Source organism: Sinocyclocheilus grahami, unplaced genomic scaffold (assembly GCF_001515645.1).
Source record: "Sinocyclocheilus grahami isolate Dianchi unplaced genomic scaffold, SAMN03320097.WGS_v1.1 scaffold47.1, whole genome shotgun sequence".
Taxonomy (NCBI): domain Eukaryota; kingdom Metazoa; phylum Chordata; class Actinopteri; order Cypriniformes; family Cyprinidae; genus Sinocyclocheilus; species Sinocyclocheilus grahami.
In genome coordinates, this window is record NW_015505226.1 from 2,223,961 (window position 1) to 2,242,101 (window position 18,141).

The 18,141-nt window shown below is 39.8% G+C and overlaps 1 pseudogene; it reads left to right on the forward strand.

The window, feature by feature from the left end:
* Positions 1–18,141, forward strand: part of LOC107582802 (gamma-aminobutyric acid receptor subunit gamma-3-like) — a 130,732-nt pseudogene that overhangs the window by 92,220 nt on the left and 20,371 nt on the right.

Genomic DNA, 18,141 nt, shown 5'->3' on the forward strand with positions numbered 1-18,141 from the left:
GCACTAAGTACCAACTCTGCCATATTGCTATGGGAGTTGCCCCTGAGATGTTAGACGGCTGTCAGTGACGTTATTCCCTACGAGCAAAGACCTAGGCTACATACCCCAAAATACTTACCTGTTCGGGCCAGACTCCTGGGCCCGGGGTAGACCTCAAGGCTTGGAATCAGGAATAGATTCCTTTAAGGGAATACGACCAAGAGCCTAGAATCATACTAGTCTTGGCCTGTCACACAGGGGCTACCGCATGTTTCTCTTTGTATGTGTGGTGTAGATCTGCTGAATATGCAAATGTTTCAATAACTTCATGTTCTTATTTTCGCTTCTCTTTAAAGGGTTAAGCTTTAACCCTTTCCTATACAAACTGTGTGTGTGTGTGTGTGTGTGTGTATGTGTATGTTAGACCAGTTTATGTGTTTATGTAGTATGTTAGACTAGTTTAAGTGTTTATGTAGTTAATAAAACCTTACTTGTATCACACTTGACGTGGTTCATTGTTTGCTTATAACTGGAGTCACTTAATCATACAGATTTATGCTACAAGCTTTTGTAGAATTGTACAGTAAGGAAGTTATTTCCCTTAACCAGGAAATTAACGTTCTTAGAATTGACAAGACAGTTGACCCTGAGAGGTCAGCTAAATATCTACAGTGGATCTAAAATATTCATAATTAATTATAACTAGTTATGGTTAATTATTCATATTTCCCATGAGCTGAGTCGCTACAATTTTAAATTCAGTTGAGGTATCTGTCTGACATATTATGACATAACATTGATGTTTTATATAAAGTCTTTAGGGCCATAGGCTATAATAAATTGTTTTTAGATAAATTGCACAGAGACCAACCAGTTGGATAGAGGTTATGTACAAATCATCCAAGCACCCAATTCCTAGCCATTTCTAAAGGCTACATTTCATTAAAATTGCTAAATATTATTAAATTGGAAAGAAATTACAGATCCATCTTTGATTGTCAAAAGAATTCCAGGTTCAGTTCCCTCTCACCCAATTAGATTTCACGTAGTATTTTCATCGGTCAGTTGTGGAGGTCTGATTGGTTAAAGCTTTATTTATATAGTACCTTTTAAAACAGTGTATACAAAGTAGCCTACTTTACAAAGAGATGCATAAGTGCATTTGCAGAAAAGATCAAAATACAAAGATAAAAGAGATGTAGTAAAACAAAGTAGCTACAATAACCAGTTTGTTAAAACAAAAATACAACAATAAAATAAATCAAGGAAAGACCCTGCACAAATCTGTTTTGAGACTACTTTTTAAAAGTGCATAATGATAACCTTTGACAATGTTTATTTCAGGTGCTAAAATAATTAATATCTATAGTGCATGAGCACAGAGAGATTTGTGAGTGCACAGGACACAGTTTGAGTGAGAGGAGAGTTTTGTGCGAGAGCAAGGGAAATCCGCGCGCGAGCAAAGAGATTCGCGCTTGCGCATTGTATTAATGTGCTTTCGCGCTACAGTAATGCGCTCACGACATTTGTCAGTAAAATAACGCCATACATATCCTCCATTAGGTGAACCCCATTATCAGCATTCGCTCTGACAGTAAAAAACAAAAAATAAATAAATGACCTCCAGGGATTTTTTCACCCAAGCATAAGATTCAATGTACCATAATTAATGTATTAATGGTATAATCTGATTTCAAAATTACCCCTTTTTGGAGGCTAATTCAGACTGTAATGACAAAGAGCATTAATGAAACAGCTTTTAACAAACTCTGGCCTCACTCGCTTTTTGTTTAATTGTTGTTGCTTCGTCCCTTTCAGCTGTGTTAAAAGGATCTGTCCTCTAAATGTCTCCTGCATATTAAATCAAGACCTCCTGTCCCCCCAAACACACTACTAAAAATATATGATATGAAATATGGCTGTTAACCATAATGTGATAAGCATTTTTCCTCACAGGTTGCATGGGTCAGATAGAATATTTAATCATATATGTAAGTATCCAGCAGCCTTCGGAGGCATCTGTATAACTGCTAGGATGGCTTACAGTATAAAGCCAAAGAATTCCCTGAAAGTTTGCCATGAGGTGGGATTATGTGTCTCTCCCCACATTCCCGTGCTGCCAGCTTCTACAGTGCCAGAACCTCATAATCCTTGTTAAAGTATCTCAAAGCTGACTTTGACCTCCATCCAAACCACAGTGGGATCGGCTGCACTCCATCACTGAATACTGAATAATTCTGGCATTAATTTAAGGGCTGATTCTATGAATTGTGGCTGCTGCTGTAAGGCTCTGTGGAAACTCATCAGAACTGTTTGGAATAAATCACAGTGGAATTATGTTAAGAGTGCTAAAGAAGACCAAATTAAGGCCAGGATTTATTATAATGGGTTATATATTAAATATCAATAAACAATAATAGCTACACAGGTATATATGGTTCAGAAGTGACCGCTATTGTAGCTACACCTTGTTGATACATGATTTTTTCCCCCCCACAGGAGTACCAGATTGACATAATTTTTGCGCAAACGTGGACGGACAGCCGGCTCAGATATAACAGCACTATGAAAATTTTGACTTTGAACAGTAATATGGTTGGACTCATTTGGCTACCGGACACAATCTTCAGAAATTCCAAGAATGCAGATTCACATTGGATTACTACACCAAATCAGCTCCTTAGAATATGGAACGATGGGAAAATACTTTACACTTTGAGGTAAGCCATTTTTAAATAAATGTTATTTATGGTGTTTTTTTGTTTGTTTTTTGTTTTACTATTTTATAAATATCAGTTGCTTTCAATAATTATGGCACTTGAGCACACAGAATGTGCACAATTATTTTCTTAGACACTTGAAATAAAAAGTCTGTTAATGTGAACTGCTACATCGATTTTCAGTGTCTTTGCTGAAAATGTTTTTATTCACTACTTTTCATCATTGCAAGCTAAAAAGTCAAAATAGCAAAATTTTGTTGCTGAACACAAACTACTGTCAGTCTTGTCGATTCAAATAAGAATCACCCCGACAAGATCACCAGAAGACAACAAGTAAGTTTTTAAGACCACCAAGCTTTTGACACAAGGTCATAACAACACTGTATTAAAGGTACAAGAGAAAAACTATTTTCAAAACAGAATGTAACAGTGGGTCAGTGTCAGTGGTCTAATTTCAAGTTTCTTGCACTTTCTTGCAGCAGAGGGTAAAGTACTTGGGTAATTGTGTGTACCGTATTGTCCCGAATATAAGACGATATTTTTTTCTCGGAAATACATCTGAAAAAACGCAGTCGTCTTATATTCAGGGTCTAGACTTTGACATGTCAATAATACACCCACAACAATAGGTGGCGCCAAATACGCATAAAACGAGTGTGCCATGAAATATGTAATGTAATGCGTGTTGTCGCGAGTAAAAACAAAAGAAGCAGAAAACCTTACAGCTGCATGAGTCGTGACTTTTTATTTTTTTTATTTTTTTATTTTTTTAAATATTAATAATAAGTGAACAAATGTACATACAAAATAGGCATTAAATAAACAATATTAACAATTAACAATTCTCAAAGGCAGACATAGTTGCAATTACAATATGTAACAGTGAAGTTTTACACTAAATGTACAATCATGAAGAGCAATGATGAACAGAGAGGGATAAAAAATAAAATAAATAAAATTAAAAAAAAAAAATAATAGTAAAAACATTTATAGAATAGTAAGTTCTTGCAAGGAGTTATAGGGCACTTAGCTCACTGAAGAAACTGGCAACTGTAGTAGCTTTTTCATTTGAAAGGGCATCAAGAGAAGCAGCAAAAATGTTAAGTTCATTAGAAAAGTGAGGAAAGGATGGAGGGGTTTTAAAATTTTTTGTTTTAAAAAACTTTTTTTAAAAAAGTGACATGGAAAAAAGGGGGGGGGGGGTCGTCTTATAATCAGGGTCATCTTATATTCGGGCCAATACGGTAATACTAAAGTATTATTTTGTCAATTTTGTTTAATCTGTACCATAGAAGCTGAATACATTAGATTATTTATAAAATATATAATTAAATATATATAAAAAATATATTGTTGATGCAAATATATTTATATATATACATATATATGATGCAAATGTAAATATAATTGTATGCATTGAAAATTATACTTTGTATGTCTAAAGGAAACTGTAAGGAGTAAAAAGTACATAGTATTAAGCATATTACACGTATGTATGTCTAAATATGTCTAAAAAGACCATTCTAGGTTAAACCATTCTGTGGCCTGCAGCTGATTACCAGAGAATAGAATTTTGACTTGTTCCTCAGTTTGTACACTCTAAAAAATGCTGGGTTAAATACCAGTAACCGGTTGGGTTACTACCCAGAAGGTTGGGTTAAACATTTAACCCAACCACTGGGTCAAAACAGCCCAATTGCTGGGTTTGTCCCTATTTTACCCAGCACTGGGTTGTATTTAACCCAGCATTTTTAAGAGTGTAAAAAAGAAAATAACGTGTTTAAAGTAATGCACTTGCATTGGAGACCCAACAGGCAAGATAGCTGGAGGAAAATGTCAAGATGTTTGTGGTTGTTCTCTTTAAAAAAAAATTTCGATACTACACTCGTACTGTGTCTTGCTAGACGCATATGGGAAAAAGCCTTTTTTCTCCTGAACTGAAGCCTTTTTTCATTCACGCAGTGAGACTGCACAGCCATTGGTTCGTGCAGTGTATTAAAAATGAACCAATGGCTAGGCAGCGGAGCTGCACAAGCCTATGGCGACGAAGCCGCCAGAATAGGCGGGGCATCTGGTTACATAAGCGGGCATTCGCACCGCTCCACTCAGCGCTCCGCTCCCACTCTGCTCCGCTCATGGATTGCTTTCTTTTCAGAGAGCGGCTCAGCCCCTCGCGCCCTCCCGTTTTCTTCCTCCCAGGGACCTGTGAGGAAAAAACAGCGGGGCAGAGGGCTTGAGCGACCGGCTGCGAACGAGCTCATGTCGGCCCAGATCCCGCGTGCCTCGCTCTCGCCCCCGCATGGCGACGAAGCCGCCAGAATAGGCGGGGCATCTGGTTACATAAGCGGGCATTCGCACCGCTCCACTCAGCGCTCCGCTCCCACTCTGCTCCGCTCATGGATTGCTTTCTTTTCAGAGAGCGGCTCAGCCCCTCGCGCCCTCCCGTTTTCTTCCTCCCAGGGACCTGTGAGGAAAAAACAGCGGGGCAGAGGGCTTGAGCGACCGGCTGCGAACGAGCTCATGTCGGCCCAGATCCCGTGTGCCTCGCTCTCGCCCCAGAGAGAGTATTCTCCCGTCCTTTTCTCCCAGTCTGATCAGCGTCCCTCTGCTGGTGCAAGCGACCTGATCTCATTTGGGGGAAGTGAGGATGAGCTGCTTGATGACAGCATGTCATTAGCAGCATCAGATGCAGAGGAGCTGTTGGGCTCGGTGACTGACCCCAACCCCTCGCCATCGTCCGCGCCCAGCGCCACCAAAGACGGGATGGGTGCCGAGCTTCTCCGTATCCTCTCCAAAGCAGTCAAAGAGCTGGGTTTGGAGTGGTCTCTACCAGAGGAGCCCTCCCGCAGCCGTCTGGATGAGTGTTTCCTGCCGGGGCGCCTCATCAGCATTCCTCTCCATTCTTCCCGGAGGTCCATGACGAGCTCACCAGATCGTGGCATGCTCCCTACTCCGCCCGCCTCCGTACTGCTTCTTCATCCACCCTCACTTCCATCGATGGCGCTGAAGAAAAAGGGTACGATAAGCCACCTCCCCTAGATGAGTCAGTGGCCGCGCACCTCTGCCACTTTCTTTGCTCACTGGCCATCGGCTGGAAAGCAAAGGCCGCTCACCCGTCCAAGCCGTGTAGGACCACTTCAGCTCTTGCGGGACACGCCTACACTTCAGCTGGACAGGCGGCTTCTGCGCTTCATTCAGTGGCGGTCCTCCAGGTCTTTCAGGCCAAGATCCTCGCATCCTCCAATGAGTCTGGCCTGGACCCCGCGACCCTCAGGGAGTTGAGGAGCGCAACCGACCTGGCTCTGCGCACCACCAAGACCACCGCTCAGGCGATCGGGAGATCGATGGCCAGCCTTGAGGTGATCGAGTGCCATTTGTGGCTGATGCTAACAGAGATCAAGGACACGGATAAGATCCCCTTCCTCGATGCTCCAGTCTCTCCCAAGGGTCTCTTCGGTCCGGCGGTCGAAGGATTCGCGAAGTCCTTCACGGAGGCACAGAAATCGTCCCAAGCTATGCAACATTTCCTGCCTAAGCGCTCCAGCTCCGCTGCTGCCTCTTCTCGCCCTAAATCTGCGCCGACTCATCAGTAAAGCGAATAGGGGACCTGCAGGCGCTCTCCATTAGCCCTGCCTGCCTGGAATTTGGGTCTAACGACACTAAAGTCGTCCTGAAACCAAGGCACGGTTATGTACCCAAGGTGCTCTCCACTCCGCCCAAAGCACAGGTCATTACGCTCTCTGCGCTTCCTCCCTCTGAAGAGGACAGAGAGTTATCTCTGCTCTGCCCTGTTAGAGCTCTGAGAATTTATATTGAGTGTTCCGCCCCTTATAGGCGGTCGGAACAACTCTTTGTTAGCTTCGGTAACCGCACCAAAGGGCTTCTGGTCACAAAGCAAAGACTCTCTAGATGGATAGTAGACTCCATCTCGCTAGCGTACTCTTCTTTGGGCCTTCAATGCCCCATTGGAGTATGGGCCCACTCGACTAGAGGCATCGCCTCGTCTTGGGCATGGTCCAGTGGTGTGTCCATTGCGGATATTTGTGAGGCGGCCGGCTGAGCCTCACCATCCACATTCGCAAGGTTTTATAAACTGGAAATCCCGGCCTTGCAGGCCAGGGTCCTTTCCGCTTGAAGAGACATGCGCTGCGTAAACAGATCAGGCAGAGAGCCCTTCGCCGTTTCACGCTCAAGCTCTCTGGCATTAGTTCACCTGTTAGCTCTCGACCCCTGGGTGTCGAAGTTACAGGATTACTCTGGAACGATTAACCAGGCCGGGTGTGACCACAGGAAGCTCAGCCCGTCTTAGCCTTGGGTTGTTGTTAACTTCTCTATGGGCATTGGTTGCTTATGGAAGTTTGATACTTTTAGTTGTTCCTCTACATTAGCACGGCGTGATTGTACTGTGTTCCCATATGTGTCTAGCAAGATGCAGTACGAATGTAGTATCGAAAGGGAACGTACTCGGTTACTAACGTAACCTCGGTTCCCTGAGATACGGGAATGAGTACTGCGTTGCTAGCCGTGCTATGTAGCTGCATGACTCAGTAGTCCCTTCAGTCGAAGTAACCTGAGAATCCTGTGGCGAACGCCCGCTTACATAGCCAGATGCCACGCCCATTCTGGCAGGCTTTGGCGGGCTTCGTCGCCATAGGCTCGTGCAGCTCCGCTGCCTAGCCATTGGTTCGTTTTTAATACACTGCACGAACCAATGGCTGTGCAGTTTCACTGCATGAAAAAAAAGGCTTCAGTTCAGGAGAAAAATGGCTTTTTCCAATATGCGTATAGCAAGACGCAGTACTCGTTCCCGTATCTCAGGGAACCGAGGTTACGTTAGTAACCGAGTACGTTTTTAAACATAGCAACAAATAATTTTTAAGAGTATAATGACAAAAAGTTAAATGAAATAGAATTTTTATGTAATATTGTAACAAAGTTCGTAGTTCGGGAAGAAGGAGGCGGGAACCGGACGAACATTTAAACACATTAATAAACTAACGACACTAAAGTCGTCCTGAAACCAAGGCACGGTTATGTACCCAAGGTGCTCTCCACTCCGCCCAAAGCACAGGTCATTACGCTCTCTGCGCTTCCTCCCTCTGAAGAGGACAGAGAGTTATCTCTGCTCTGCCCTGTTAGAGCTCTGAGAATTTATATTGAGTGTTCCGCCCCTTATAGGCGGTCGGAACAACTCTTTGTTAGCTTCGGTAACCGCACCAAAGGGCTTCTGGTCACAAAGCAAAGACTCTCTAGATGGATAGTAGACTCCATCTCGCTAGCGTACTCTTCTTTGGGCCTTCAATGCCCCATTGGAGTATGGGCCCACTCGACTAGAGTCGTCTTGGCGTCTTGGGCATGGTCCAGTGGTGTGTCCATTGCGGATATTTGTGAGGCGGCCGGCTGAGCCTCACCATCCAAGGTTTTAAGGTTTTATAAACTGGAAATCCCGGCCTTGCAGGCCAGGGTCCTTTCCGCTTGAAGAGACATGCGCTGCGTAAACAGATCTGGCAGAAAGCCCTTCGCCGTTTCACGCTCAAGCTCTCTGGCATTAGTTCACCTGTTAGCTCTCGACCCCTGGGTGTCGAAGTTACAGGATTACTCTGGAACGATTAACCAGGCCGGGTGTGACCACAGGAAGCTCAGCCCGTCTTAGCCTTGGGTTGTTGTTAACTTCTCTATGGGCATTGGTTGCTTATGGAAGTTTGATACTTTTAGTTGTTCCTCTACATTAGCACGGCGTGATTGTACTGTGTTCCCATATGTGTCTAGCAAGATGCAGTACGAATGTAGTATCGAAAGGGAACGTACTCGGTTACTAACGTAACCTCGGTTCCCTGAGATACGGGAATGAGGACTGCGTTGCTAGCCGTGCTATGTAGCTGCATGACTCAGTAGTCCCTTCAGTCGAAGTAACCTGAGAATCCTGTGGCGAACGCCCGCTTACATAGCCAGATGCCCCGCCCATTCTGGCAGGCTTTGGCGGGCTTCGTCGCCATAGGCTCGTGCAGCTCCGCTGCCTAGCCATTGGTTCGTTTTTAATACACTGCACGAACCAATGGCTGTGCAGTTTCACTGCATGAAAAAAAAGGCTTCAGTTCAGGAGAAAAATGGCTTTTTCCAATATGCGTATAGCAAGACGCAGTACTCGTTCCCGTATCTCAGGGAACCGAGGTTACGTTAGTAACCGAGTACGTTTTTAAACATAGCAACAAATAATTTTTAAGAGTATAATGACAAAAAGTTAAATGAAATAGAATTTTTATGTAATATTGTAACAAAGTTCGTAGTTCGGGAAGAAGGAGGCGGGAACCGGACGAACATTTAAACACATTAATAAAATAAACAAACACAAAATGAAAGAAAAGCGGCAGCCCCTCGCGGACGACTGCCGCACACAAAACACAAAATAAAGTCCATGCCTGGTCCTCTCTCGTCCAACACTGTCGTCACTCCTCCTTTTATCCATCCGGAGCTCCTCCGTGGGACTTGAGACCGGTAAGTGACGCAGATGTCGCGCATTAGCATTTACTCCACCGGCCTCGCTCCGTTCCCACGGCTCTCGGCCCCGCCCCTCTTGTCACAAATATGTTTAGCTGGATGCTAACACGCATGTTAACACATACAGCATGCAACAAAGAGTCTGTGATATGATTTTATCATTCTATAATTAACCATTTCACTTGCATATTAATTTTTGACTAGATAGTTTGGCTTTTGAGTAAAAACTGGAAACAGCATCCTTTTGTACAGTTTCTCTGTACTTTTTATGCCCCTTTTTGTAAGTTCGAAAACCTCTGTTCTTAAATATGATTTCCATTTTATCAGTTACCCAGACTGAGTAGATGTCACTTTGACATTTTAGGTGCCTCTATTTCAGATTAGGTCATCTCTTTCAAAGTCCTTGATGAAATATCAGAAGCTGGGATTAATTTAGGTCCACTGTCACAAATCTATGCCCTTTTCCAGAGGTAAAAAGTCAGCAGTCCCTGCCAAAGGCAAAAAGTATTCTCTGAGACACCAAAACACAGTGTTCTGTTCTGATAAGTAATATTTATAATATTTGATGGGTCTGGGATGTCAGTGTTTTGATCAGAACATTAAAGACCTTGGAAATGTGACCAAAGATCAGCAAATCCGCCTGTCCTCTGAGTTAGAGCTCCACTGCGAGGCAGCCTTTCTGGTCTGGTGTGACTTCAGTGTCTGTGATGTTGAGATGTGATGACACTCGTTCATATCCGACTATCCTAGTTTGGTTCAGTGCTTGGTATTTGTGACAGATCTGTTCAATGAGATGCTAGGCTAGGTTTGACCACAATTAGGCCAGGAAGCTGCAGAAACTGCATGTGATGTCATATATTATTTATCATTTCACTGCAAATGGGGCTTGTGAACAAACCTTTGGAAACCCTGCATGGGCAGCAGCAGAGTCCTCTGGTTAATCTTTTATAGGGGCCAATTCACACTGAGAATGTACTGCACAAAACCTTTTCTATCTTGATTTTTTTGGTCAACAAACAAAATTCTTATAATTCGAATGGCAACTGCAACAAACAGTCCATCGACTTGAGAGCCATAAAAACATTGTTTACCCCTTGTTAATGCAAGGGAAACTATTTTGATGAAGTGGCTTGGAGATAGACCTCTGTCATATGGGGACCATATGTCCATGATAAAGGAACTTTACAAAAATGTCATATTAAATTTGAAGTTGTTCAATGAAATGCGAAAATAACCTCTAAATTCCATTGGGGTTTGTGGAAGTACTCGTGACCATCCTTAATGTGATGACTGCCTTTTAAAAGTTTTTAAATGTTAGTTTGTTAATTTTTTTATTTTCTGTAATAATTTATTCTGATATTTAACTAATTGTAATACTCATATTTAACATTTATAGATCCTATTTATTTCTTGCTTTTATTTCAATTGATTTATTTATACATAATTTATATAGATTTTATTTTGTATATCTGTTAACTATAATAATCTATTATAATACTTAACAAATTGTTATACTTAACGTATATAGATCCTATTTGTTTTTTATGGTCTTTTAAATAATTTAACAATTATCCCGTTGTGTCGAAAATTGCTTTAAAAATTGCAATAAATTATCGCAATATTGTTAATAGTGCTTTCATCCTTATTTTTGTATTTATTTTTTAATAAAGCACCACAGAGAGACAATGTGCTTACACCACTGTAGACATTACTAATGAGAGCAGTAATGTGAATTACAGTATATGCCTCTGGCAGTTCTCATTATAAATACATATGTATCATCACGGCAGACTGGGGTGCACATGAGAAAGCATTGTTTGCTTATTGCAAACTAACACTGTTGAGAATGTAAGCAAATGGTTAACACATTTTCTTCAGCAGTGAAGTATTGTTGACCACACCAACAGAGCCCAAAGCTGCTAGTTAACAACATAAAGTAACAAAATGCATAAAATCTGGCTTTCTCATTTGAATTGCACTGTCAAGCTATCAATTCCAACTCTGATTTAAAGTGAAGGTGGAAATATGAAAAATGTGGGCTTGTCACATGAAACTACTGCTGCAGTTTTCCAAATATAGTTATATGAGTGGGTGTCCACTGAAGCCAACTCTGCCCTAGTTATTCAAATCGGGACATCCACACACACACACTGCTACATTGCTTGTCATGTCCTTTTCAAGTTGTCCCATCAGAAAAGCTCACCCCAATGAGAACAACAGCAACATCAAGACCTTGTCTGCTTATGTAGTATCATGATTTAAAGGCCATGTGTGCAAATAAATATACTGAAAGTTGGCATTAACTTGGCAAAGAACAGTGAAGTGCTTCTCATGAGCAAGAGTTACATTGTACTGAATATCAAGTCTGATATTCAGTAGAAAAACCTGATTGCTTTTAAATTGCTGTTATACAATGGTTAAAAATGTCTTCATATTGAGTAACCTATTCATTCTACTATTCATCAATTCAAGTTTGGGGTCAGTACGTTTTTAAAACTCACGTTTACTCAGCAAAATACAGTAAAAAGTGTAATATTGTGAATATTATTACAATTTACAATAAGTGTTTTCTATTTTAATATATTTAAATTTTAACTTATTCCTGTGATGAATTTTCAAATTTCAGATCCTAAACTTTTGGTAGTGTAGTGTGTTTCAGATGAAATTTACCAAGTTAGTTTTTTTTTCCTTCTTTCCCAGTGCTGTTTTAGAAAATATCAGCATTCTTGGAATGCCGCTCGTCCAATCAAATTACAGAAACAAATGTAACCATTGTATAAAATGGTTTTAAATAATGTTTTTTCGTTTTGTTATGGCCTTAGTATTCGCCTTAGGCCTAAACATTTTAATAAACCCTTTTTTATATAGCTTTCCATACCTGTGCTAAATATACTTTCAGATTCACAAATGCTAATGAAGGTGGAGTTAAAACAAAAACAACAACAACATACGAACCGAGAACAAGTGGTGAAGTATTTTGGGAAAACAGCTACTTGGTTAATGCATCTCAGGCAGAGATAGCCTATTCAGGTATCTTTCAGCTGCCTGAAGACCAGAGCGGCTATTTGGACCAGAGGAAATTTCACAGGCCAGTGGAGAGACTACATCATGCCGTCTCCAGTGCTCCGTGAAATATTTCCTTGGCAACAGGAGAAACAGCACTGATGCTGAGGGGCATTCTGCAGATAAAGCCATTCAGGAACAAGGGCTAACTAAATGCTCCAATATGGAGCTCATGATCGATAGTCAGTGACACAGCAGACATGCAGCTGTGGTATTTAGGAGGAGTGTGAAGGGAAAAGGGTAGTGCAGACTATGAAATGTCACTCTATATTTTAATTGCAGTCATCGGAGCTTTGAAGTAAACAATGCTGGAATGTGTGAGTGCTGTAAGCCTTCTATGCTGCAACACGCGGAGCTCGGTGGCATGGATTCAGGTCTGAGCTCAGAAATGAGAAATTTGATTTGCCATACCTCTCCATAATACTTAATATGTGATGTTGGGACATTAGTTTACCAATATGGCATTATTTACCATGATGGCTTCTTTGTTGCTTATTTGCAAAGGCTAAAGTTGCTACTGTAAGCCAATTATCCACTGGCACTATTTTACTCACTAAAGCAAGGGATTGTATTTAAACAGCCAACAGAGGGTCTGTATCTACTTGTCTATTCATTTCAAATGCTCTAGAACCAGTCCATCATTTTGTCTCACAGCAGTTGAAATTTAAGCAGTTATAATCTACTTGATATATCATATTACTGTTTACAGATTTCAGAATAAGGGTCAGGCAAACAAAAAAATGTCTCAACCTATGAAACAGTAATGAGCTGGAGAGGGTCTAATATAATGTACTGTATATGTTATCATTTTTTAAAATTTGATTTTCTCTACCTGTTCATGGAAATCACCGTTGTTGGTTCTTTATTATTTTTATACATTTATCTTTTTAGAGCTGAATTAAATTTCTTCTTGCTATTAGCAGATGCCATTTTTCTTATTAAAACTTGTATAACTAGAATTTTTTATTTTTTTGTTATTTATTTTTTTTCTTCTTTTTTCTTACCTCATGTCTCTTTCATTCTTTTATTACTGTTTGTGTATGTGCAATACTGTAATATTTGAAATCTGTCATATTTTCTCATGGGACCACAGAACTTTTCAAAGCAGTCACCTTAATTGTAAATTCATGTAATTAATCACTCTTAAACTGCAGGAAATTATCTCATGTCAATTCTGATTGGCTGACACTAGCAGACTCAATAGCAGAATCACAAAGCATCACCTTAAATGTACATATTAGTACTTTAAAACTACATATTATTCATTCATATTCATACATTCACAAACATATTAGTACTAGTACATATTAGTATGTAAAGTGTACATATTAGTACCTTTTGAAAGGGTACTGCCCCAATGACAGTTTTGTACCTTTTTTTTCTGCCCCAAAAAGACTTGGGCACATGTACAACTTCTAGTACCGTAAAATATTAAAATATTAGAATACATGGAGAATACATTCATGGAAATTTTTTATTTTATATATATAGAGAGAGAGAGAGGGAAAGAGAGAGAGAGACCAAAAAGTGTAGTTACCATATCTGTCTGAAGGGTCTAACTTGGGTATTCTAACTATAACCAAACTACTGGTAACAATGACTCGGATGTCATGAGAGGGGAGAATAATATTTCTGAGTCATATTAACAGTGTCATCCTTATTCATGCTTTATGGCTAATAAGCGTGCAGTCCTCACAGCTGTGGTTCATTATATTCTTCCGGTGGGAGATAATAATTAAAACTTTAAATCCTACACTAATGTATGAAACAGACGATTCACACGCCAGTGATTTCACCTGAGCGTCACTCACTGGGCTGTCACAGAGAACCGAAAAAATAAATAAAACTTATTCAGAGCAGACATCTGTCAAAAAAACTTTATCTAACTGCTGATTTCTCATCCTGAAAATTTAAAGTAAAATAAGCAGAGTACTTATTATTTGTCATGCCTCGGGAGGACAACAGCTGATCACAAAATATCATGAATCAAAATGTAATCATCTAGCATAAATAGCAAAAATAGCATAAGTAAAATAGCATTTAGATATTTCACTTAAAGCAAATGCCATGGCTGTGTCTTATATTGTGCAATTTTCCTTTCTGCATTATGTTGTACAGACATTTCTTTTTCATCGTAACCATATGTTGCTTTTTCTGGTTATAGATTGACCATAAATGCAGAGTGCCAGCTTCAACTGCATAACTTTCCTATGGATGAACACTCTTGCCCCCTCATCTTCTCCAGCTGTGAGTGTCTCTTCTCTTTAAGCTCCACATATTCACACCCTTATATTTCCATTTCCTTTAAAGGCCCTTTTTCTTCTTTGGTTGTGAATGTTTGGTTGTCATTTGTTCTGTTGTACAAGACAACCTTAAGCATTCAAATACAGCAGTGTCAACATGCATGAAGTATATCAGTATGGTGTTGCATAAGCAACGATCTTTTTGAATGGTCAAAGCATTTCTCACTTGGTCGCCTTTCATGCTGTAAATGTTCAGTTTAGATTAACAATATAGCCTAGAATGTCTTTGAAATGTTCACATATCTTCGGGAACAAGTGGGAAATGTTCTGAAAATCCAATATAGCCATTGAGTTCAATGGGTGCTTTTTATTATACCACATTTCTCTCATAACAACAAAACCAATACTTTTCTCTTCCTATTTTCCAATAATAGCAAGTAAACAAAACTTACCGCAAAAGCAATTCAAACTATATTTGACAATATTTCACATGTAAAAGAAGTGTTTCCATTGGAGTCATGGTAGCAAAAAAGGATTTCAATTTTAAAAGTTAATATATGGTCTTCAGAGGAAAAAATAAATAAATAAGGAAAAATGTATAATATGACCCCTTTAACAGAGAAAGACAACCAGAAGTGATATTTAGCCTGTACAATTGGATTTTGCAAGTGCACTGTTCTTATGGCAGACATGGCATTGCTGTAGAGAATGTCACAGCTAATTAGGATGTCATGCTTTAAGATGTAATATCTAATTTTTGCTCTCCATATATTCTCTTATATAGAAAGTAGGCCAAGGATTTCATTGTATGTGTACACCAAAGGCACGGACAGGCTGGTAATTACTCTGCTTGTCCAATGGGCTCTTGAAGACTGGCTTCATTAGCAGGGTATCATGAATGACATTACTCAAGGTAATAGGTGATGCATCTGTGGTGTTAAAAAAAGACGGGACGTAGGTAAATTGGAAAAGTTTGTGTCCTTGTGTAATGTGTTTTCTCACTTCTGTTTCTCACCCTGCCTCTGCTTCTACCCCCTAATACACATATCAGAGCTCTCTGCTCTTCTCAAAACTTTTTTTGTCATAGTCATTTGTGAAGCCATGCTCATAATTATTACTCAAGGTAATAGGTGATGCATCTGTGGTGTTAAAAAAAGACAAAAGAGGGACGTAGGTAAATTGGAAAAGTTTGTGTCCTTGTGTAATGTGTTTTCTCACTTCTGTTTCTCACCCTGCCTCTGCTTCTACCCCCTAATACACATATCAGAGCTCTCTGCTCTTCTCAAAACTTTTTTTGTCATAGTCATTTGTGAAGCCATGCTCATAATTTCATGCAACTATCTACAGAAAGCTATGTTTTACATCACGCCCATTTTCAATAGTAATTTTATTACAGTTTATGTGGCAAGCACTAACTAATGTTTACGGTTGTTTACTCAGTAGTTGCATTATAGAAAATATAGTGAGTTCAAATTCAGAGTGTCATTTTAACTAATGTGCAGATAATTATTGATAGTCGCCTTTGTACTGCATGGCACAAAAAAAAATTTGTTTGTGTGTGTTTACTTATAGCTGATAATAACTGTTTTGATTTTGTATTATGTCTGAAAGCTTGGCCCAGTCTGTATTGAGACTTGAAGCATGGAAGAAAGTGCTACCTCTAGAAATATTTTGGGTTGCTCTTTCATTGCCACAGAGACTTTTGATCTTAGGCTTGGTTTATTTATTTTGGAAAAAAATAGTTTGTGACATTGTTGACATCTCTTCCTCCCCAGAATGTACTAAACCAGATTCCAGGGGTGCTTGGAAAGGTTTTGATTATGCTGTGTTAAATATATAAAGCAGATAATAGCAAATAATATGACTTCATCTATTTCTGCAACAGCGTTCTTTACATTTGAAGTGAATCATTTTAATAATGGTTATTGTTATGCTAATGATAAAGCTAAATAGCATCCAGTATAATTTGAGTTCAATTATATAAATTGTTAAACTTGGTGTGCAGGTTTGTTTTAGTTTTAATTTGTTCTGAAATGAGGCACTCAATTATTTCTACTCCATTTTTAAAGCAGAACACATTTTTTTTCTTCTTCTTTTGACTAGAGCATTTGTTTTTACTGGAAAAATGGGATTTTCTTCCTCAGTGTTTTTTTTCCCGCAGTACAAATATTATTAAATCAATAGACATTTACTTTAGAAGCAATATGACATATGATATTATGTTGTTTTGCTTAAAACAAGAAAAAATAATATCTATGTAATTTTTCTTCTCAAGTAATTTATCTTGATTTATGAATGTTTAGATATTTGTACTAGAAAACAAGACAAACATACTGAGTAAGGAAATCATTTTTTGCAGTGTTCTTTAACGTGCAGATTTATGGGATTTTTTTTTATTTTTTATACAAGATACATGCAAAACAGGATATATTGTATGTGAGGACAAATTTGAGATTTGGAAATTAGGAAGCGACTAAGTGATATGCAAAAATGCAATTCAAAAGATATTTAAATCGAATCCATTCGAATAATTTCCAAATTCGTAATTGATTGGCATCTTATTTAGCGGCTTTTGCTTCTACTGTGCAGCACATGAATCAAAATAAACCCGTCTTTTTGGTGTCAGTAATAGAAAATTCTCTGCTCGTTCCCATTCTTCTATTAATTTGTTTTGTTCTTTGTCCACTCTTTTATCATCTGCAACACACTTGTGGTTACATCTCTATATTTTCAGTGTTTCAAATGTTGTAATACGTTTTCAACTTCAAAACATCTTTTCTCATTCTGTTTAATGGTTTTACAAGCAATTTACGGGATCAAATCACTGTCATAATCCTAACTTGAAAGTTCTGTGACATTATAGAACCGGCCCATTATCTTTTTTCAGTTATAGCATCAAAGACTTGCAAACCAAAAAGGTGACAAAAAGTTTATGTAGCTGAAAGTTTTAAATGAAAATGGTATATAACTGTCACACTTCTCGGGAGGCAAGGAGCGAGGAACGAGGAAACACGGAAATAATTTCAATTCACAGTCTTTAATGATCACACAGGGAACGTAGGAGACACTGGAACACAAGGAATGACGTTTGAGGACCGACAAACACTAACTGAAAGGACTGGGGCTTTTAAACACTGGGTGATTGGGAAAACACAGGTGCAAGGAATGTTCCCACCCACTCCCCTCCCAATGTTGTTTCTACGGTGAGAGGACGCACCTTCCGGGAGGGGGCCGGCAGACAGATTCCAGGGAGGAGACGACGGAGGTAGGACCCATCATCGGTGGGCTCAGGCTGATGCTCCGTACCGCGGGGAGATGGTGGGCTGGGCTCTGCCCACCATCTTCGGACGACAGCGCTCTGCACTCGGCGTTCAGGCTTGCATCATAGAAAGAGCAGAGTGTGTCGTCCGGATAGCTGGTGATGTTCGCGACCAACAGGAACAGTTTGGTATGGTCCTCGAGAGCTTTGTCTCCCTGCTCTATCAGGAGGAGGAGGAATTTGGGTCGAGTGAAGGGATCCATGGGGACACAATGGAAAGAAATACACTGAGAAAAAAACGGAAAACAAATGGAGGGGAAAACCCGGAAGTTACTGTTTTGGTCGGTCCTTCTGTCACACTTCTCGGGAGGCAAGGAGC